Source organism: Dendrobates tinctorius, unplaced genomic scaffold (assembly GCF_039654945.1).
Source record: "Dendrobates tinctorius isolate UK_male_01 unplaced genomic scaffold, ASM3965494v1 ptg000020l, whole genome shotgun sequence".
Lineage (NCBI taxonomy): Eukaryota > Metazoa > Chordata > Amphibia > Anura > Dendrobatidae > Dendrobates > Dendrobates tinctorius.
This window is the reverse complement of record NW_027361688.1, coordinates 54,685,129-54,710,072: the sequence shown is the minus strand read 5'-3', so window position 1 is coordinate 54,710,072 and position 24,944 is coordinate 54,685,129. Positions and strand designations below refer to the sequence as shown.

The 24,944-nt window shown below is 41.4% G+C and overlaps 1 protein-coding gene across 1 annotated transcript in view; it reads left to right on the top strand.

The window, feature by feature from the left end:
* The window catches only part of LOC141083191 (protocadherin gamma-B1-like), a 137,735-nt gene that overhangs the window by 92,358 nt on the left and 20,433 nt on the right, over positions 1–24,944 (top strand). The window lies entirely within an intron of this gene.

Sequence of the window (24,944 nt, the reverse complement as noted above, 5' to 3'; positions counted from 1 at the left end):
CAGCCACCACTCTCTATACACAGAGAGGTGACTGAACCTGCGCCAGCGCCAACCCCGTGGTTCAAACACGAACACTACCGGAAGTAATAAAGTTAATTTCCTCCTGGCAGCGGGGCCAGGGCCGGCCCGAACGTATAGGCGAACTAGGCGGCCGCCTAGGGCGCCGACCCAAAGGGGGCGCCAGAGAAAAAATAGAAAAAATTATAAAAAATATTTTCAAAAGGCAAAAAGTTTTAGGGATGGAAAGAAAAGTGTACATAAATTTTTACCATAAATTTAAAAGAAAAACCGTTGGGAAATCGCAGAAGAGCTTGGCATACCAGCTAATTTTGAGTCAAGTTCTGCGCCAAAATGTTTAAAGAAAAAAACCAGACAGTTCTCTTATGAAGGGAAAGATGAGCCCATAAGAGATGAGAAACAGAGTTTCAAAATTAACTTTTACGTTGCGATCTTAGATACTGCTATAAATTCAGTTGATGAGCGGTTCACTCAGCTGAAAGAAAGGGAATTGAAATTTGGATTTTTGTACCACATCCGTTCACTTGAGGGAAAACCAAGCAAATTTGTTCTGGATAAGTGTAAAGCTCTGGAAAAGTCTCTTACACACAACGAAGTAAAAGACATCGATGCCATAGAGCTATGTGGTGAACTGCAGGCAATGTCAAGATGTGTTCCAGAAGATTCATCACCAAAAGACGTTCTTGAACTTTTGCTTAAATCTGACTTGAAAGAAAGTGTCCCCAACCTGGTGGTGGCTCTAAGAATTCTTTTGACTCTGCCTGTGTCCGTGGCCTCAGGAGAGAGAAGCTTCTCAAAACTAAAGCTAATTAAAACATATTTAAGGGCAAATATGACACAAGAGAGGTTGGTTGGGTTGGCAACAATTTCGATAGAATCTGAAGTTGCTAAACAAATTAATCTCGGTGACTTAGTTTCATCCTTTTCAAAAAAAAAGGCAAGGAAACAAAAATTTTAATTACCTATGGTCGTTTTTGTTTTGTGTTATTGATTACTTTGTATATATTTGTCCTATACAACTTCTCAGAAGATTAAAGAGTTAGGAGAGAGTTAATTAATCGTTGTTGTGGTTTATTTTGCTCCTAAATTTATATCCCAAGTTTTCATCTTCTGCCAAGAATAGTAGGGGCGCAACAAAATAGTCTCGCCTAGGGCGCCGTAATCTCTCGGGCCGGCCCTGAGCGGGGCTCTAAGTGCTGACAGTGTGTAGGTTCAGAATATCATTAAGCTGCAGATTAACCCCATATCTTATTAGGGAAGGGGTTAAAAGCATGCACCATTCGAGGCACTGGCTAGGCTTTGGGTGAAGTGGCCAAACGGAGAGGAGGACCAGGCGATGAGCTGTGGCGGAAGTCTGGTAATGTGGACTATGGTCATGGTTGCTGAGTCATATAAAAATGTTGGGATTACTACGTAATTCTGTGTGATTTTACAATTAGGCTAAGTGCACACGTACCGGAACTCTCGCGGAAATTACCGCGAGAATTCCGGAATTCCAGTCAGCGGGAAAATCGCATTTTAAATTCCCGCGATTTTCCCGCGGAAAAACTAGCATTTTGCAAGCGTAATTTGCTTGCAAAATGCTAGCGTTTTCCAAGCGATCTGTAGCATCGCTTGGAGAACTGATTGACAGGTTGGTCACACTCATTCAACATAGTGTTTGACAAGTGTGACCAACTTTTTACTACTGAGGCTGCCTATGCGGCATCAGTAGTAAAAGATAGAATGTAAAAAAAAAATTAAAAACGGTGTTATTCTCACCCTCCGACGTCCCGCGCATCTGTTCCCAGTAATCCTTTGCGAAAATGCCCGCGATGACGTCAGTTCTCGCGGGATCGCGACGTCTCGCGGTCATTCGCGATGACGTAGCGCGAATGACCGCGAGACTTCGCGATCCCGCGAGAAGGGACGTCATCGCGAGCATTTTCGCAAAGGACTACTGGGAACGAGAGCGTGAAGAGAAGCGGGAATGCTGCGCGGGACGTCGGAGGGTGAGAATAACAATATTTTTTATTTTAAATTCTATTTTTTACAGGGATATGGTACCCAAAGCCCGGAGGACAGTCTTCTCTCCTCCGGACCATGGGTACCATCCGCAATTGTTCTGCTTACTTTCCGCATGGTGTGCACAGCCACATGCGGGAAATAAGCGGAACAATGCATTCCTATGGGTGCGAGATCGTCGCGATTCCGCAAATTAATGAGCATGCTGCAGTTTTTACCGCGAAGCGATTCCGCCACTGTAAAAACTGCAGCATTAGCACAGCATTGCGGAATCCCATGGGAATGCATGGGATGCTTATTTTTCGCGGTTTCGCGGCAAAATCGTGAGGTTAAAACCGCCGCGGAAAAGCGAAAAAAACGCCACGTGTGAACTCAGCCTTATATTTTCCATTTTAGCTCAAACTACTCATACGCAGGAGCAAAGGTAGCGGCATATTACCAGGAAAGATAAAAGGGATTTTAGAATCCATGACACACCACGCTCCTCTTAAAGGGACTGATCAGAAAATGACCTACTGTCTAAATCAGGTTTTTGTTAAATGTATTTTTATTTTTCAATTATTTTTACTTATTTTCTATTAATATCAGAATCTGTATTAAAACAAATAGAGATCTTTTAGCACTGGCCACTGGGCCTATTCTGTATTCATACTCCTGTTCTTCCAGGAAATCTACATGTGTTAAGAGCAATAGACTGGCTAAAACTGTATGAATTGTATAAAAGCATCTAATGAGCATGTGTAAAGGTCCTTGTGAAGGGAGGAGGAGCAGGGTCAGCTGTGACATCACCTGTTGTGATTGGTGGATCCTGTGTTATCAGCTGTTTATAGAGGTGTTACCTGTCATTGTAATTCTGCCTCTGATGATAATGAGACAGCTGAAAATATTATGTAAAGAACAGGAAGTATAAATCAAAAATAGCTACAGTAACCAATGTCCAAATTGGAAGACAAATATTTTTTAGAAGAAAATTATTGACAAATATGTTTGAAAACTGCATTGAACACAAAAACTTGATTTAAACAATTGATCATTTTCTGATTATACATTCTTTGAGAGCTTGGAAGTTGTTTTAGGTGTTAAAATCAGCCTTTTGGTACTAAGTAATCTATGGAGATACTATAGGATCATTCTATGCACTTGGAAGTCATGGCTGAGTTGCCAAGATGAAAATTTTGCAGGAGCAATGTGGCACAACCATCACAGTAAGGGCTCATACTCACTGGCGATAAAATCAGATCGGATTGCACCACTCTGACCAATGTTAGTCAATGGGTGACATCTCACTTGCGATTTTTTTTCCCATCCAAAATCGGACTGAGAAAAAAATCGCAGCATGCTGCGATTTTTGCCAATGCAAGTCAATGGGTGCGATTAAAAAACTGACCATCCGTTTTCCATCCGTTTTAAATGGATACATCACCATTCTGTGGCATAGAACACTGTAAATGGTCCTGTAAACGACTGTAGAAAAATAGTTGCTGCGAAAAAAAAACGAATTGCATATGGATGGAAAACGGATGGAAAACGGATGAAAAGATTAAAAATCGCATAGAAATCGCATGACACTCGCATAGCACTCCTCCCTTTTTTAAAGTCCAGAAATCGGACCGTTTATTTAATCGCAAATGGGTATGAGCCCTAAGGCTGGAGTCACGCTGCCGAATTTCTCATGCGATAATCGCATCGCACTGCACGGACTGGCCGACACCTCTCCTGACCTGAGCATGACAGCGTGATGGATTACTATGCAGCTTTCAAGCTCAGGTCAGGAGAGCAGACAGCCAGTGCGAGTTTTACGATGCGATTCTTGGACAAAAATACGCCAGTGTGTCTCTGCCCTAAGGAAGGTCTTTGAAGAGCCAGGATTTCGGCTTTGGGCCCATCATATTATTATTATTATTATTATGCATTTATATAGCGCCATTTATTCCATGGTGTTTTACATGTGAATAGGGGAAATATAAAGTATAATAAACATATGTAAGACAAGGGACACACAAGTACATAAGGAGAGGGGACCCTGCCCGCGAGGGCTCACAGTCTACAGGGATGGGTGAGGATACAGTAGGAGAGGGTAGAGCAGGTCGTGCGGTGGTTCACTAGACCGAGGATCATTGCAGGCTGTAGGCCTGTCGGAATAGGTGGGTCTTCAGGTTCTTCTTGAAGGTTTCCGTTGATGGTGAGAGTCTGATGTGTTGCGGCAGAGAGTTCCTGAGTATGGGGGAAGCTCGGGAAAAGTCTTGTATATGGTAGTGGGAAGAAGAGATAAGCGGGGAGTAGAGAAGGAGATCTTGTTATGATCGAAGGTTGCGTGCGGGTAGGTACCGGGAGACCATGTCACAGATGTATGGAGGAGACATGTTGTGGATGGCTTTGTATGTCATGTTTAGGGTTTTGAATTGGAGCCTCTGGGCAATAGAAAGCGAAGGGCCTGGCATATGGGGGAGGCTGGGGAATAGTGGGGAGACAGGTGGATTAGTCAGGCAGCAGAGTGTAGGATGGACTGGAGCGGAGCCAGAGTGCTAGAGGGGAGGCCAGAGAGTAGGAGGTTGCAGTAGTCGAGGCGGGAGATGATAAAAGCATGCAATAGTGTTTTTGTGGTTTCGCGGTTGAGGAATGAGCGGATCCGGGAAATATTTTTGAGTTTGAGGCGGCAAGAGGAGGCGAGGGCTTGGATATGTGGTTTGAAAGAGAGCGCAGAGTCGAGGATCACCCCAAGACACCGAGCGTGCGGGACTGGGGAAAGAAAGCATGATTAGAATTTAGCTTTGTTTGTTTTTTTGCATTCAAAATAAATGAGAAACTGCAGTTAACAAATGCTTTATGTCATTCTATATGAAATGCAATGAATTACTAGGAGATTTATGGTGTAGGTTGAAGATAAATTTGTAGGGGATGCTTATATATACACTATATAATTTATATAAATAAAGAAAAATTAACCACCACGTCTGTGCGGTGGAAAAACATATGGATTCTTGTTTATTTTCACATGCGCAATAATACAAAAAGAGTTATAAAATCACTTGTGTTTGCTTTCAGTTAATGTTCAGCAAATACAGAAAAATAGTGCAAATGCAAGCGATTTTATGAGTCTTTTTGTATTATTGCTCATGTGGGAATAAAGAATCCTTATAATTTTTAACCAAACAGACTTGCTAGGTAATTTTCCTTTATTCTGCATTAAATGGTGATCACAAATTACCGTGTTCCTAGAAGAATGTTCATATACACAGGTGGTGAGCTGAGTATATTTTCATATACTGCATAATTAAAATAATATATGCAGTTGATGTAATAATATATACATATATACACTGTATATATATATATATATATATATATATATATATACCTATATCTATATGTATCTATACTGTTGTATAGGTAGCAGACGGTGTCTGTGCAAAAATAGAATATGGACTCCTTGCTGTCCAACATTATATTATGTGTCTCTACCAAATCTTGAGTTCATTTTGAGCCATGATATATGTAGAACTATACTGAACGTAGCAGTGGGCTCCCCAACCTTCTGCACTAGTCACAGATATGTCCACCCCGGCAGTAAATACGGTATATCTACAGAATCTTGAAACCTTTCAAATATAATTTGCTCCTCATTGCTTTTTTTTTAAAAGAAAAAAAACTCACCATAAAAATAATTTTATTTATATATCACTTTATAACTAAGCACTATACTCACCTTACTCACTGCCTTTCCCAGTATATGGCATTTGCTGCGGCAATGAGTTTTTCCGTCAGCGCAACAGCCAATCCGTGATCTCTGCGGCTCAGAGCTGAGTGTTCTGTCTACACCGGAATGCCGCTCTCAGAGTCGCTGAGCTCATTGATTGGCTGACACTCTGTAAAGGTGACAAACACATACCGGGAGCAGTGGCGGAGACAGTGGCGGTGTACCTGACAAAGAGGAATACAGAATTTTTTAGTTTTAATTGAACAAAATGAAAGAAGGGAAAAATTATATTTGAAAATGAACAATTCCTTTAAAAAAATCTATTTCTTAGTTAATTATCTTTTATTTTAATTATTCCATAATGTGTCATACATGATCATTGTATAAAGTGCATGTGTGATCGCCTAGTATAAATGACTGAGGAATGCGACAAAAATAAATTATTTATTGAAATCTGAGACAGATGAAGTATAGAGATAATAATCATATTAAATAGGGTAATGTCTATATTAAAGCAGCAGACCTGCAATTCTTAGGTGAGCCACTGCATGTCGCTGTTGCCCACTATGGTGACATTGTTAGACGTGCAGGACCGTTGGAGTTTCGAGTAAATACAAGGAACAGACTACAGAAAGACATCCTCCTCTGATACACGGGCTGGTAAGGCTCACAAACACAGTGGCTCCTACACTTCATCCTAATCCATCACCCGTAGACGTGGAGGAGATTTCTGCTACACTTTGGGGACAGATCACAACTTTTTACAATGGTTCTCCAGGAAATCAGGGGCAGAAGAAGTTGGAGAGCAATGGAATGGCAAGTAATATGCTTTGTGTTACTCTGTTGTGGGCTTCAGGCTATTTCTGCTCAGCTTCGTTATTCTATTCCGGAAGAGACAAAGAAAGGCTTTTTGGTAGGGACAATTGCTAAAGACTTGGGTCTGAACGTTAAGCAGTTGGCAATGAGGAATTTTCGCCTCTCCTCCGAAGATGCAGAGAATTTCTTTCATATTAACGTAGAAGATGGCAACCTCTATGTCTCAGATAGGATAGACCGGGAGACTGTTTGTGAGACAGCATCCAGTTGTTTCCTAAGCCTGGAAGCTGTGGCTGAAAATCCTTTGTCTGTGTTTCCAGTGATGGTTGAAATCCAGGATATTAATGATAATCCTCCTGTGTTTTCCAAGAGAATTATTAATTTAGAAATTAGTGAATTGACCCATCCCGGTACAAAATTTGTACTTGTAAATGCAGTGGATCTAGATGCTGGAATTAACTCTTTGCAAAGCTACAAAATCTCTGAAAACAATTATTTCAATCTGCGTGAAAAAATAAGTAACGACGGAAGAAGATACCCAGAGCTGGTGTTACAGAAGATGCTGGACAGAGAGCTGCAGTCCTCTTATGAAATTATTCTAACAGCGCTGGATGGAGGTCAGCCTGTAAAGACGGGGACAGCTGTCATTAAAATAAGTGTCAGCGATATCAATGATAATCCTCCATTATTCACAAAAGAACTGTACCAGGTAAGCATGGCTGAAAATGCCCCTGTCAATTCCCTGGTGTTGCAGCTGGATGCCACCGATGGAGATGAAGGTATAAATGGACAGATTACTTATTCCTTCAGCCATATCAACAAAATAGCGCAACAGGTTTTCTCAATAGATCCCACGACTGGAGAAATTAGAACAAAGGGTCATCTAGATTTCGAGGCTACCAAGAGCTATGATATGATCATTGAAGCTGAGGATGGAGGAGGCCTAGTCTCTCATGCCAAGGTGGTTGTGAAGATTATTGATGCAAATGACAATGCTCCTGAAATCATTCTTTCATCCATCTCCAACGCGTTGCCAGAAGACGCATTACCGGGGACACTGGTGGCACTTATTAACATACGTGATGTGGACTCAGGAGCAAATGGAGATATCTCCTGTAAAATCACAGGCTCATTGCCTTTTGAAATAATGTTGTCGTCTAGCAAGTATTATAGACTCCAAACATCAAACAACTTGGACAGAGAAGATAATGAGGTGTACAACGTCACAATTACGGCCACAGATAGAGGATCTCCTCCGCTGTCCACCACTAAAACCATTAGGCTGGAAGTAACAGATGTGAACGATAATGCCCCTGTTTTTGACCAAGCAAGGTATGACGTGTATGTATCAGAGAATAAAGCAGCAGGTTCCTCACTCTTTTCAGTGCAGGCGTCTGATCTGGACCTTAATGATAACAGTAAAATTAAGTATTCTATCATCAACGGCAATATAGGTGATGTACCAGTATCATCGTTCATTTCCATTAACTCTGAAACTGGAGACCTTTATGCTCAACGACTATTTGACTACGAACAGTTAAGGGAGCTTGAAGTTCAAATAATGGCTGAAGATAATGGAAGTCCTCGATTGTCCAGCACTGTTTCCACAAGGATTTACGTTATAGATCAAAATGATAATCATCCCAAGATCTTGTATCCCTCCAGTGGAAGAGGTGGGACAGCACAGTATGAGACAGTCCCTCGTTCTTCTCAGAAAGGTTATTTAGTAACCAAAGTGGTGGCAGTTGATGCCGATTCTGGCCACAATGCATGGCTCTCGTATGAGTTCCTGAGCAGTCCAGAACCGTCATCCTTTACCATTGGCCGGTATAGTGGTGAGATCAGAACATCACGTACTTTTGAAGAGAAAGACCCATTGAAACACTCTGTAGTAGTGATTGTGAAGGACCATGGAAAGCCTCCTCTTTCTGCCACTGTGACCCTAAATCTAGTAATAGCTGAAAATTTTCAACAAGATATTTCAAAGATAAATACTGAATCGCAGAATTCTGACTTTTCATCCAACTTGAACATCTATTTAGTAATAGCTTTGGCGGCCATATCTTTTCTGTTTACATTGACTGTTATGGCTGCAATTATATCCAGATGGAGGAGATCAAAGTCAAGTCATCCTAAAACATTTGGCTACCTAACAGCAGATATGTATTCTCAGGTTGGACCACGATTTCCAGTGAACTATGCAGCATCAACTCTGCCATATCCATGTGACATGTCTATAGCTGTGGACTCAACTGAAAATGAGTTTGCATTTCTCAAACCAGAACAGATTGCCCCAACAGAGAATCCGATCGAGTCTGACGATTCCGGGATTGGGATTAACGCTTTAAATGACATGTCGTCAACAGATCTGATTAAACAGGTAACAATAATTACAAGTGCATGTGAATAGAATATATATACACACTTATATAAATCTTACATACGTAGGGGCAGATCAGTGATATTAGTGTATTTATACTAGTTTTACGCCCCCTGTCACTTTTTTAACATGTCTGAAAGTTTCTCTGAAACTTTTCTAATTAGTGTGGAGTAGAGATGAATGGATGGTCCAAGCCACCTGGTGTTGTTTTAAGGGTGCACCACATTTGTATGCTGCTGATAGGGAAGGATTTTTATATGGTCAAGCTATACAAATCCAGTAGATAGCACATGGTCCAGAATATGCATGGGTCCATTGAGTCAAGACGTCTCGTACAATTTATTATAACCCAAAATATCCTAATTGCTCTACATGCCAGGCTACAATCATGTGACTAAACTTGTCTATCACTTTCAGTGGACATTCACAATGTCATCTAGTTTGGGAAGCCTCAATATTATGTTTAACAAGGGTCAGGTGGCTGCTGCCTGCACCATATCTTACTGAATCTGTTGGTACAGTTTCTTGTAAAATTATTTACTGTATATAATGTAGATTACTGTAAAAATGTGATGTAGGCGCAATACAAAATGGTCTGATGTTTCAAAAATGTACCTAAAATCTAATGTATAATTTGAGGAAGGTAACATGGCAATGGTGGATGGGCATTGACTGTTTTTATGTCATTCGTGGACATGGAGTACAAATATACATTATAGCCAGAAGTGAGCAAAAGGTGAACATACCATTGGTGCAACCTTTGCAGCTACAACTTGGCCCAAGAGATAAGGGGGCCCATATCCAGCTCCAAAGGAGCAAGCAGCTTCTGTCACAGACACATTATTGGGCTGATAGGGCCCATATTCTGTTCTTGCACAGAGGCCATTTTCTGTCTGTGTCCGCCACTGAAGTGACCATACTGTTATATTAGATCATATTCGGCTACGTTCATACTTGTATGAACTGCAAATCAAAATGAAAAGGATTGTCCGGAAGAAGTGATCACTTATCCAGATTATAGGTGAAAACTTGTTGATCAGTAGAGTAGGAATGCTGGGACCTGCACTGATCAGCAGAATGGGGCACTTTAGATTGGTGTGGCAATGCCCATGCTTGACCACCCCTGCATTCATTCCTATGGGGCTGCCATACACTGCACACTGTCTTTTCTTGCATCCCCATAGAGAATGAATGGAGCGACAATCGGACGTCCGGCCAGCTGCAGCACTTTGTAACAGAGATAAAAGTGCCCCATTGAGAATAGAATTCTGCAGGTCCCAGCAGTTAGACCCCCACCAATCAGTACGTTATCCCCTATTTTGGAGATCGAGGATAACTTGTTGTCATTGGACAACTGCTTTAATGCCAAAACTGGATCAGTTTCATAATTGATGCAACCAGAATCAGAGGGGCGAATTGAATATTATAGGATCTTTCTCTCTAAGTTCTTACATGGGAAAGAAAGTCCTGCAAGATGTCCTTTTTTCTCCGTGATGGACCGCATAATAATTAATGGGGTCCTTCTGTTTCCGTTTCCATCAGTTATGCAATGGCTCTGACTTTTACATTAATTCTGTTTGTTCCTAAAAACAAAAAAAGACAATAGATTGTCCAATCCCAAGTGTGAACGTACAGTAGCTGAATCCAGGAAAGTGTTAATTTTTTTGTTCTCTAAACTTAGAAGATAAAGGCTGAGCTCTGATTGGTTGGAATAGACAAAAGACATAGTTACCCAGAAACTCCCCAATGGCAAAAATAATGGGAAATGATGTGGTTACAATGCAAAAACTAATACTCACATTTATAAATTTGAGGTTCATTTTAATCAAATTGTGAGCACCAATGTGCCAGTGACAATGGGGTCCTACACTGCGCAGACTGTCTCTGGACCGCCAGGGCCGGTGGGATCATCTTTTGTGCTTGACATAAGCAACCATGCACATACTGTATATTCGTGGTCCCATTTGTAAATTTATGGTTTTGTTTCCTTACTGTATCAGTGAGTCCTTTCACGAGTATTATGAATACTGATACATAATGTTCATTAAGAGCATGTATTAATTAGCTTCATACTTTTAGAATCATAAAATAATATAACTTTTTTCCTAAAGAATACATGCTATGGTTTGGCTTCTGTATGTGATTTCTTTAAGCGATCATGTTGTGATACTGTTATAGTTAGGTGTATTCCATTTGTGATACATAGATATATTTTTTTTTCTTGTTTACTACAGGACTTGTAATGCCACATTCTGCAGTAAGTCAGCTCTTTGTTTTGGACTTAGGGTCCATCTTGATTAATTTTGTAATCTGATCATTTAACATAGATCAGGAGGCTTTGTTGAGGTTTTTGGAGGGGAGATTAGTACCTTTGTTGCTATGTGAAAAGCATCCGCCAGTAAAGTACATGTTGTTATTCTCCTACTGTTTGGGATTTCACCGCTAGATGGCAACATGATTTCTCCTCTTGAAAAGTCTATTGTTACAATCCAATGTGTGGTAACAGCGCATGAAAGTGACAGCAGTTCAGGAGAGCAGATCTGCAAAGCACATTGGAAAAGACAGAGACGCTCTGTGCTCTCGCACGTCTCCTTCATTGTATTTTCGCACGATTCATCGCCTTTCATCCTGAAAAATTTACCAATGGAGCAGAAAGGAGTCTACAGTTCCTGGCACTGGCAAGTAATGGGTTTATTTTTTGTCAGTATCTTGAAACTAGCTTCTGCACAGCTGAGATATTCTTTACTGGAAGAGTCGGAGCCTGGGATGTTAGTAGGCAACGTTGCTAAGGATCTGGGATTAAACACGGCGGGGATTTCAGAACGAGCTCTGAGGCTGGGGTCTGAACAAAGCCAGCAGTACTTTGCTCTCAATCTAGAGACTGGAGAAATTATAGTAAGGAGTAGAATAGACAGAGAAAAATTATGTGGCACAAATGTAAACTGTGTTCTACCTGTGGAAATTGTTCTTGAGAAGCCTCTGGAACTTCATCGCTTGGAAATAGAAATTCTAGATACGAATGATAACTCGCCTGTTTTCCAGAATTCAGAACGTGCTATGAAAATGACAGAGCTAGCTGCGGTGGGTACCAGATTCCCTCTAGAAAGGGCTCAAGATCCTGATCTTAGTATCAACTCCGTGAGCTCCTACAAGTTAAGTCAAAGTAAATATTTTTCTTTAAATGTACAAACGCGGAAAAATGAAAGACCCTCCCCTGTGCTTGTTTTAGAAAAAGCTCTAGATAGGGAAGAACAAGGGGAGTACAAATTGGTCCTGACTGCCTTTGATGGTGGCAGTCCACCTAGATCCGGAACATGTTTAATCACTATTGCTGTGATAGATCAGAATGACAATGCCCCGGTGTTTGATAATCCGTTTTATAAAATTAGCTTAAAAGAAAATGTGCAATTAAATACTCTTGTAATAAGACTGAATGCAACAGATAAGGATGAAGGCCCAAACGGGGAGATTCGATATACCTTTGAAGATATATCATCAGAGGATATAACCAATGTATTTAGCTTGGACAGTAAAACAGGAGAAATACGACTTAAGGGACAACTGGATTATGAAAAGCATCATTCTTATGAAATCTCCGTTAAGGCTCTTGATCATGGGACTCCAGAAATGGAAGGACATTGTGTAATCCAAGTGGATATTGAGGATGTCAACGATAACGCTCCTGAGATTCTTATCTCTTCTTTGGTATCATCCATTCCAGAGGATACCCCTCCAGGAACCACTGTGGGTCTCCTAAGAGTTAGTGACCAAGATAGTGGAAAAAACGGGGAAGTGCACTTGGAAATTTCTCCAGATCTTCCATTTACTATCACATCCACCCAAAACCATTATTCTTTTGTTACACATGGATTCCTGGACAGAGAACAGGTGAGTCAATACACAGTTATACTTCAGGCGACAGATTTGGGAGACCCCCAACTTAAGACACAAACGGCAATAAACATAACTGTAACAGACGTTAACGATAACCCACCAAACTTCGAAAGACCATTGGTCAATGTGGACATAAAAGAAAACAATAAGCCGGGAGCGTTACTTTGTACTGTCTCTGCATCTGACAAGGATTTTGAAGAAAATGCCCAGATCACTTACTCCATAATTAATAGTCTCATCAATGGGTCCCCGGCCATGTCTTTTATCTACATGGACACACAGAATGGGAACATTTATGCCCAGCAATCATTTGATTATGAACAAGCTCAGGTTCTTCAGTTCACAATCAGAGCGGAGGATTCTGGAACTCCAAAATTGTCATCTAACAGTACAGTCTATTTGCACATTCTGGATGAAAATGATAATCACCCTTCAATACTTTATCCTGGAAATTCGCGACATGTTCCGGCGCAGCAGCCAATTCCAAGGTCTCTTGCAGCTGGTTCTTTGATAACTAAAGTCGTAGCGATCGATGCCGATTCTGGATACAATGCGTGGCTCAGCTACAACATTGCTAAAGCAACAGATCTCTCATTATTTAAAGTTGGTCCTCACACCGGTGAAGTCCGATTGGCTCGAGGCTTCCAAGAGACAGATCCACTAGTACAAAACCTCTGTATCGTGGTAAAAGATAATGGGATACCTGCATTGTCTTCTACAGCCACCTTACTGATTTCTCTAGAAGATGGCTCTTCCAAAGAAAGTCGTTATTCTGCAGATATACAGTCTGATGCCAAACAAACCCCCAACATAACTATGTATCTTATTATTTCTCTCGTTGCCATTAGTGTAGTATCATTTGTAACATTGATTATTTTGCTGACGAAATGTCTTAGGAACAAACGGCAAATGACCAACACTGAAATGAATAACTACATGGGCCATACCCACAAAACTTTACAGCTGAACCCCAATAGCACCCTCAGGTACATGGAGGTGTCTATGATGCCAGGGAGTCTACAAAACCAATACTCAAAGACAGGTGCTACTTCAGATATTAATAGGGACACGCTGAGCATGATGAAGTCTTTAAACTTTCCGCAGTTAAAGCAACTTGTCAATGAAAGTGATGATGTTATTTCCGGGCAGTTTGAGTGGCGGGACACTGTACAGGTGAGATAGGACCAAGTTTGGGTTTTGTATGTTGCATAGTTGAATGGTAACAAGTTGATATGCTGCTGTTGCTTTTATACTTATAGGCACGCTTTATAAAGTGCAATATTTATATAGATCAACAAATTTCTATTCTATTACAAGATGATTGTTTTTTTATTGGCTTTTCCATAAATTAGCCATATCGATACATAATCGAAAGCACATGCTAGAAAGAGCTGAAGGCAGCTGTTTCTAGATTTTACATTCCATATACGTTACGCAGATCCAGCAGAGGGCAGCACGTTTCCCATTTCTTACATGAACGTACATACGCACTGACATACTTTATACGATGTCTTGGATGATGCCAAGATTTGTAAACTCTTATTAAGCAAAAAACAAAATCGAAGCTGAAAAATAAATATTTTTTTAATTATGATGAATGACGTATTATTAAGTGGTGTTGTACACTACTCTTTGTACAGATCAATTGGCACATTCCTAATTTTTACTTTCTTTCAACTCTTAAAAAACTTTTTTACAATTTTTCTTTGATATGAGATTATCTCAATGCTTTGCTACTTTATCACATTTGGGATTGCAAAAATTAACTGTTAAAGTCCTGTATGTGCTGGTATGATTTTTCTCTCCTCCCCATATTCCAGTTTAGTAATCTCCATGTCCATATTCTGTAGAAGAGAATGCACAGCTGACATTACAATGTAAACCCTGTGCATATTTGAGATACGGGCTGGGTTCCTCTACATCTAAATGTGGCTTCAGTAGGACATATCACTGTACCAGGGAAGATATTGAAATAATGGGCCTGCAAGTCTCCACCGTAGTTTGGAAATGGCAAGTAATAATTCTATTTTTTTCTTCTGGATCTTCTAAAAACCTTCAATATTCAGTGTTGGAGGAGGCAGAAGTAGGCACCTTAGTTGGCAATATAACTGATGACTTGGGTCTGCCAACAGTTATTATGTCTGAACGTAGGGTACAGCTAAAATCATCAGGTTTTGGTCAGTATTTTGCTGTGGACCAACTCAGTGGTACTTTCTTTGTAAATCGAACTATAGACAGGGAAATTGTGTGTGGCTCTACCTTACAATGTTTAATGACAGTAGAAGTCGTGCTTGAAAAGCCTTTGGAGTTGCATAGAGCAGAAGTTGAAATTTTAGATATAAATGACAATTCTCCTATGTTCTCAAGCTCAGAGCAGGTGATAAAAATAACAGAGATATTTGCATATCCAGGTGCCAGGTTCCCTTTAGAAGAAGCACAAGATCGAGATTCAGGCATCAATGGGGTTAGGCAGTATAGTTTAAGTCCACACGTGTACTTTTCACTGTCCACAAGAAATCCAAACGATGGTGCTCAGTCTCCAGAGCTGGTTATAGAGAAGGCTCTGGACAGGGAAGAGAGAGGGGACTATCAGCTCATCCTCACTGCCTTTGATGGTGGAGATCCTCCAAAGTCCGGGACAGTACAAATAAAGATCATTATTATAGATTTCAATGACAATGCTCCTGTGTTTCAACAGACGTTTTACAAAATTAAGGTAACAGAAAATCTACCGGAGGACACCCCGATAATTCAGTTAAATGCCTCTGATTTGGATGAGGGTGTGAATGCTGAAATAGAATACTTTTTGGATGGTCGCACACCAGTCTCCGTCAGACAGTTATTCTCTCTGGATCCAAAAACGGGAATTATTAGAACTAATGCAATTATGGATTTTGAGACCGCTAACGTTTATGAGATAACTGCCCGAGCGAAAGACAAAGGAATACCACAAATGGAGGGAAGCTGTGTCGTTCAGATAGCAATTGAGGATGTCAATGATCATGTGCCACAGATATTGCTGACGTCCCTGTTGGGTGAAATTCCTGAGGACACCATTGTTGGAACAACTATTGGACTTTTTTCCATACTTGACATGGATTCAGGAAAAAATGGAGAAGCACAACTAGTATTGTCACCTGATGGACCATTTCAAATCAAGTCATTCAAGGACCACTATGCTTTAATTGTAGGTAACCCCCTTGATAGAGAAGATGTTTCGCTATATGAAGTAATGTTGACTGCCGAGGATATGGGATCTCCATCGCTGTCATCCAAGGTTACAATTACAGTTAATATTTCTGATGTTAACGATAATCCACCAATGTTCTTAAATGATGATTTCAATGCATTTATTCCTGAAAACAACGAACCTGGACTTTTGCTATATACATTATCTGCTTTTGATCTAGATGAAGGCAGTAACGCCAAATTTTCTTATTCTGTAGCTGAATACCAGCTGGGAAGTTTACCGATCTCGTCATTCATTGCTATCAACCCAATAAGTGGAGTTATTTATGCCACAAGTTCATTTGACTATGAACAGTTTAATGTTTTAGAAATTGTTGTTCAGGTGGAGGATGATGGAAATCCAAAACTGTTTACCAATACGACTTTGTACGTTTTTATTTTGGATATGAACGATAACCCTCCAAAACTGCTATACCCAAAGCTTTCTAGAGAGCTAAATATATCAAAAACTGTGCCGGTGGGTTACTTGGTCACTAAAGTATCTGCAGTGGATTCAGATTCTGGACAAAATGCTTTGCTATCATATAGCTTTGTGGAACCTGACAATGGTTTCCCCTTCAATATATCCTCTCATTCTGGAGAAATTAAAACTGTCCGGAATTTCTTGGCAAGTGACGAATCCCAGCAGAAGCTTGTGTTATCAATAAGCGATAAGGGACACCCATCTTTGTCCATTACTGTTACACTACTTGTGGCCTTAGTGAACAACGCCGACAGCTCCAGAACATCCTTTTCTCTTCTGTATTCTGGAAACGGCCCTGACATACTGTTGTACCTGGTCGTTTCACTGGTGGCCATTACCTTTGCATTTTTGGTGACTTTGACGCTGTTGGTAGTAAAATGTTTAAAGAAAGACTTGCACGTGTGCCAATATCCATGTTGGTTCTTAAATCTATCAAATCCAGACATCTGCCATGGGACACAACAACCTGCACTTTATTTCAACATGGATGGCACTCTAAAGTACATGGAAGTTAGGACAGAATCTGCCAATCCAGAAAACCAGTGCTACCGAACATATTTTTCTACAGGAGCGGAAAATATTAATCTCGCACATCTGAAGCCTTTTACAATTCCTTCAATCGGAGAGACTACAGAATTTAATAACATGAGAGATGCTTCGCAGGTAAGAATAATTGCACTGTTATTACTTATTCTGCATTTTATTTTGGGATATTAGGTTGATCTATTAGTTTTTTATGCCCATCAAGTGCCATCTTTTGTAGGGTTTAATTCCAATTCTGCGCTATAGATTAATTTGCTTACGCATAACACCCACCTATAACAGATTGGTTCTATTCTGTTCGGATCAGTAGTGGTCTATGCCAAAACGTTACAGAAAACTGATTTGCATAAATCTCCCAGAGTGCAAAGCTTGAAGTCTTTTCAACTCAGCTCATTTCTATTTAAGGTAGAAATCATTCTTTAAGGGTTTTTTTTAACATATTTAAATTTTTTTTGTTATTGAATAACGTAAATTCTTTCCTGTAGAATTCCAAATTGATATCCTGTTACTGCATTAGACTAAATATGGCCAAACCCCTCTTTTTGCCTGGACTGTCCAAAAATATAATGTGTATGGGGGCCTACAAAGTTCCCCCCCCAATAGATAATGTTGGGGGAGAATAGGATCTCCAGCAGCGATACTTTCTTCTTCCCAGAGATAAGCCATTGCCAAAAAAATCCACAGAGGCTCTCTCATAAAGCACACTCCCTTTTATGTGGGAGTGATGGGTGTCAGATGAAGAGATAACAGTTATCTAATATGCGTGAGGGCCTGTAAAGGGAATCTGAAGAGATCATGATTCCAGTGATGTGTCACTTACTGAGCTGGGCAGCTTGCTGCACTTTTGATAAAATCAGTGTTTTCTCAGCGGCAGATCTAGCAGTTCTCTGAATGCTGAGCTCTTTATATCCCCGCCAGTGGCGTAGCAACTGTTTGTGGCGCCCGGGGCGGTCGAAAAATTTGCCGCCCCTTTGGTCGTTGATAATTCGGAAGCATCCGAAGAGCCCACACTACACTCAAAGATCTAATTTTTAGTCTGCTACTAACTCTGCTATTATTTCTAAATTTCTAGACTTTCAACTTCTTGCAGTTCTCTATATATATGTATGTATTAGCTTGATGATGCTGGATGAAGACCTAATGGCTTTTTTTAATAATAATTTTTAATAATGTGACAGAAAAAAAACCAGAAAGTACAAATTATTTTGGCGGACAGGGGGCGGACACTGACAGCTTGGGGTCCCTGTGCAAGAAATGTGTCCGGGCCCCCCTCCTTTTATGGCGTCAAAGCTACGTGTGTGTGTGTATATATATATATAGATAGATAGATTATTGATATTATATAGCCACACACACACATACAGGTATATATTACATAGTCTCCTTTATTATGTATATTGCTGTCCCATACACAGTGCCTTCTCTTGTTATGTACAGTTCTGTCCCTTACATATTGGATTATATAGAGCCCTGTTTTTTATTACATACCGTCCTGTCTTGTTAGCTGTATAATGCAATGATGGCTGATGGAGCATGGGAAAGCTTCCTTTCTAATGGAGGAGCTGATGGACTGGTCGTCTGGTCACCGGCTCCTCGATCAGCAGTCATTTTATATCTAACAAGAGAGGGGACCATGTAATAAAAGAGGGCGCTGTGAATAACAAAAATAACAAAAATACACTATGTAAGAGACAGCACTATACATAACAGCAGAGGAAGCTATATAATAAGGGACGGCACCATATATAACTAGAGAGGATGGTAGGTAATAAGGGGCGGTGTTATACATAATAAAAGAGGAAACTATGTAACTAAGGATGGTGTTATACAGAATTAGTGAGTACACTATATACTAAGGGACTGTGTTAGACATAATAAACGATAATGTCTTCCTCCACCTCCCCCTGTTCCTAAGGCCATTATAAGTCCCCCTTCCTCCCATCCCAATCCCCCACACCCCTCATTGTCCTCCTCCCCTCGCATCCCATTATTGTCCTCTCCCCCACCTCCATCATTTTCTTCTCCACCACTATCTTTGCTTTCTCCCCCACCACTCCCATCATTGCCCATTCCACCACCTCCATCATTTCCTCCTCCTCCACCACCCCCATTTATTGCCCTTTCCACCACCACCATCATTGCATTCTCACCCACCACCCCATCATTGCCCTCTCGACCATCACCCCATCATTGTCTTCTCCCCATCACTGCCTTCTCCATCACCCCATCACTGTGCCTTCTCCCCATCACTCCCATCATTGCCTGCTCCATCACCCCATCACTCCCATCATTGTCTGCTCCATCACCCCATCATTGCCTGCTTCATCACCCCCATCATTGCCTGCTCCATCACCCCATCACTGCCTTCTCCATCACCCCATCACTGCCTGCTTCATCACCCCATCACTCCCATCATTGTCTGCTCCATCACCCCATCACTGCCTGCTCCATCACTCCCATAATTGTCTGCTCCATCACCCCCATCATTGCCTGCTCCATCACCCCCATCACTCCCCTCATTGCCTGCTCCATCACCCCATCATTGCCTGCTCCATCACCCCCATCATTGCCTGCTCCATCACCCTATCACTGCCTTCTCCATCACCCCATCACTGCCTGCTCCATCACCCCCATCACTCCCCTCATTGCCTGCTCCATCACCCCATCATTGCCTGCTCCATCACCCCCATCATTGCCTGCTCCATCACCCCCATCACTCCCCTCATTGCCTGCTTCATCACCCCATCATTGCCTGCTCCATCACCGCCTGCTCCATCACCCCCATCACTCCCCTCATTGCCTGCTCCATCACCCCATCACTGCCTGCTCCATCACCCCCATCATTGTCTGCTCCATCACCCCATAATTGCCTGCTCCATCACCCCATCATTGTCTGCTCCATCACTCCCCTCATTGCCTGCTCCATCACCCCATCATTGCCTGCTCCATCACCCCATCATTGCCTGCTCCATCACCCCATCATTGCCTGCTCCATCACCCCCATCATTGCCTGCTCCATCACTGCCTGCTCCATCACCCCATCATTGCCAGCTCCATCACCCCATCATTGCCTGCTCCATCACCCCATCATTGTCTGCTCCATCACCCCATCATTGCCTGCTCCATCACCCCATCATTGCCTGCTCCATCACCCCATCATTGTCTGCTCCATCACCCCATCATTGCCTTCTAGACCATCACTCCCATCATTGCCTGCTCCATCATACACACAGACACACACACACACACACAGACATACATACATACATACACACAAGACACCACCTCTCTCCTCTCACCTGTCCGCAGCATCGCCCGCGCTTCCTCCCTCACACAGCAGCGGCCGCTGAATGATGACGTCACTCAGCGGCGCTCCTCTGTGTGAAACAGGAAGCGCGGCCTCCGGGCAGGAAGCAGGACGGACCATTGCCGCTCCGCTCCTGCTATTCACTCTTGCAGGCAGCGGAGCTGCCGTGATCGCATCGCTCCCTGCCCGCCGCTGCACTGCACTGCAGGGTGGAATTGCTGCTGCCGCGCCGCCCCCACACACATGCCGCCTGGGGCGGACCGCCCCCCCCCCGCCCCCCCCACGCTACGCCAGTGATCCCCGCCCCACCACTGATTGACTCTCTATGTACACTGTACATAGGCAGAAAACTGCCAATCAGTTGTGGGGGCGGGGTTATACAGAGCTCATGAATATGGAGGACTACATGCAGCAAGTTTATTAGTCATCTAATGATCTCCTTCTGATAAAACAGTGTCAAGAAGCCCAATAAATGACACATCGCTGGAATTAGGGCGTTTGTCTCTACACTATACTGCTCTCATATTAGTTGACAAAAACCTGGTGACAGATTCCCTTGAAGCATAACAGGAAAGCATTGCATGTAATATTTTTGTCTCTCACAAGTGGAGTCACTTATCCTGTTTTGAGGTTAAGAAAAAAATTATGTAAAGTGTGAAAAAATCTAATCAGGGTCGCTGTCAGTTTCTGTCACAATGATCAGTAAGAAATCACTATGTGGACAACGCGATGGCTCAGCAGTTTGCTTTGCTAGGTTATGTTGACATGTTGCTTTTTTGCTTCGTTTTTTCTGCAGCCAAAACCTGCTCTCCTGGCAGCAAAAAAAGCTTCTTACAAAAAGCCGGTTTGGCTGCATTTTTTTTTTTTGCAGCTTTTTTGCAACTTTCTCTATATGCTTTCTATGTTGAAAAAACGCTGCAAAAATGCTGAAAGAATTGACGTTGCAGTTTTTAAAAAAAGCAGCAGTTTTCCAATTTTTCTGCAAAAATGCACCGTGTGAACATAACTTTACTGTACCTTGCAGCGATGTGTCCTGGGTTTGACTCCCGCATGTAGTTTGGATGCTCTTCTGTGTATGGCGGGTCTCGTGTGTGTGTACCCCATTGCTAGGGTAAATTGTGACAATCTCAGTATACCGCTGTTGTATGCAGTAATTCCGTCTTTAGCGATAGCTCTCACTATCCGCAGGCTTATTATCCCGCCTGTGTGTGATATGCGATTACTCAGTCCTCGCTTCTGTTGCTGTGTAATAATAGAATAACAAACAGATTGATTCATAGTTTAGTTCTTTCCAACATCTGAGAACAGGTTAGATCACCCGCTCCTACAAGTAAGAGTAGGCGGCATTAGGTAATAGCAGCAGCGCAGATAAATCTTCTAAACCTCTTATATGTACAGCTGGGATATACACACGTCTTCCAAGATCATGGGTCCTGCAGACCAGACAAGAGAGACATACGGACAAGGTCATTAATAAGTATCTGGTCAAAACCTGATATATCAAAGTATTAGAACCTGATATATCATACCGCATCATCACTTGTTTGCACTTTTTCAAGGTTCTGTTGAGAGAAGCAGAGGAAACACAGGTCAGCACATGACTACAAATATGCCAATCACATGAATGTGGTCACGCGACCACCCACTCGCATCGGGAACCAGGCAGATCCTGACAGTGTGCGCACCACACACTGTCACCATTCAGCAGTCTGCAGTCACTGCAGACTTATTTCTCAGACTGGAGAACCCCTTTATGGATTTTACAGGATATTTTTTTTATTGATGGAGAATTCCTAACCATAATCTTATATGCAAATGTGTCACATGATTAAGGAGATCAAAGTTCTATGTATCCACAGAGATGCCGGCAGTGTGTTCACATACAGTAGTTATGCCCTGTGTTTTCAGTTTGAAGATATCTGTGATTATATACTGTATATAATATAGGAAAAAATAATATTTTAATACTAGTAATCTTGTTATTACCGAGAACATCCGAAATCATCTTGTGTAGACTTCCATTAACACAGAAAATAACCACGATTGAAAATGATAATTCAGTACACGATACAAATAATCTCAGTGTTGGGATTGCCTGAAATCCCCTAGTGATCTGGTTTTCTAGGCAGCATAAATGAAAGTGCATGATCATCAGGTTCACTGTGGGTCACAGGAAACAGCAGAAATACATGTGGAGTGTGATTCTTAGTAATTAATATTACTATATCAAATCTATCCGATCTATCCATCTTCCTATCTATCTATCTATCTATCTGTCTGTCTAACTAATATATGTCTGTCTATCCCATATCTATCCATCTATCTATGTATCTATCATATCTGTAAATCTATCCTATGTATTTGATGTCGATTCATCATCTCTTATATGCATCTATCAATCTACATGCAAAAGAATGTAACACGTTGTGTGCTCCAAGATATATGCAAACATTAAATACATGAATTTTAAATGGCATTACTGCTACATAGATTATAAAAATTAAGGTAGTAAACGCACAAATTGGCCAATTCTTGTGTGCCCACCAGCCACAACAAGGAGTACCTTTATTTACATTTGTAGGCGTTACCCCAGTATAAATATGTCTGATAGAGTCTGATCCCATCAATAAAGGTTGCATTGTCATGGCTGGTGGGCACACACAAAGTAGACAGTCCTATTCACATGTACTTCATTTTGTTAGGAGGTGCAGGTCAAATTAGTTTCTTTGTACCTATCTATTGTCTATATCAAATATATCCATACATATAAATTAATTTATTTACTAATACATTTGTATCAATTATTTAATATCTCTTTTTAACCTTGGATTAACCTCAGGATTTGGTCGTTGTTAAACTATTTTAAAGACAAGCTCCACTCACAACTTGAAAGTATCACAGTCACTCCCAGTATCCTACATACTATTCCCATCCTCCACCACTGTATGTGACTCATAGGAAGCTGAGCTATGGGGAATTGTTTGGCAGATGCGTGTTTTCCTGATGTTGCAGCTCTGTGGGATTAAAAAAAATGTTTTTGTCTAACTGTAAATTATTCAGAACTATATTTATTTTATTTAGCAATGGAAGGTCCCAGCCAAAGAAAAGCCTAGATCTCACCCATGAAGAAAAGCTGTCAGTAATCACACCTCAATATTCAAAGTTTCACTGTTATTAGTACGTAACAAACTATTTCCATTTTAACACTTAAGAGGTTTTCTGTGGACGTTATTATTGGTGACTTGTTCTTAGGATAGGTCATAAAGTAGGGGGTCTAACGTTTAGCACCCCCCCGATCAGCTGATAGAAGGGGCTTTGGCTGTGAGAGGACTGCAGTACCATTCACAGACACTAGGCGATGTCAGGAGCTGTGCGAGCTCCAGTGGGACATACTTCATACATGACGGTACAGCGGAGGTCGGATGTGTCACATTGTATGTGGTTAATAAGCTACAGATGTTGTGGCAAAGTTTTGTCTAAAAGAGCAAGTACAGTAGTCTAATTACAGCGAAACCCAACAGAGAAAGACACCGCCACTCATAGCGAGAGATCAGAAGTTCTCTGTAATTTATACATGCTTGCCAATGAATGTAGCTGCTTAGCGGTGGAATTTATTAGAGCGACTGTTTGCTTTTATGTTTTTTTTATTTTATGTAATATTATTCTCAGCATTACGTAATTACATTTGAGGAACAGTATTGGGCCAAGTCTTGCACAGGCAACTGCTGGTAATAAATATATCCAAAACATGAACGGTACTGGCAGATTTATATGTATTTCAGAGTGAGAATTATTTATTTCAAAACCAATACGCTATGAGATAGAAAAAAAATGTTTTACCCTAGGCAATTTATACAGATGTAGCGGAGCTAAATATATCAATTATTATAATATATTGGATAGGTTTACCTGCAGTCGAATGTCCTGTATGACTATTGATAAGTATCGAAGCACTCAACCACATTCATTCACACTAGACGGCTGTTTTCTCCACATCTGAGAAAATCGGTCAGAGTTTGATCAGAGCGTGATCTGATTTTTTCGCACGGACCCATAGACATGAGTGGGCGAGTGCCATCGAATAATCGGATCAGACATGATAGGACATGTGCACGGACCCATACAATACTATGTCAAAACTATGCATAGCACTTGTCCGAGTTATACGGTTGTCGTCACGAGCCCTAATACTAACTGATCGCATTGCTAATAGAATCTTGTTCTCTTGTGATTCTAAAATATCAGACGTTTTTGTTTGGTGGCCATACACATAACAATAAATGGTAACAATAGGAGCTGAAAAGGTAGTATTGGTTAGAATAAATAGGACTAAGGCTACTTTCACATTTCCGGATTTTAAATCCGGCGGGCTGCGGCGAAAAGTTGTCAAACCTGATCCGGTAGGAGCCGCAGCCCGCCGGATCATCTGTTTTTGCCGGATACGGTGCAGGAGAGGGAGAGGGAAAGAGAGTCTTCGCGCATGCGCTCTGCAAAAAAGCGGTCCGGCGCTGTCAAAAAACGTTGCATGGAACGTTTTTTTGAAGACGCCGGACAGGCATTTTTTGCCGTTTCT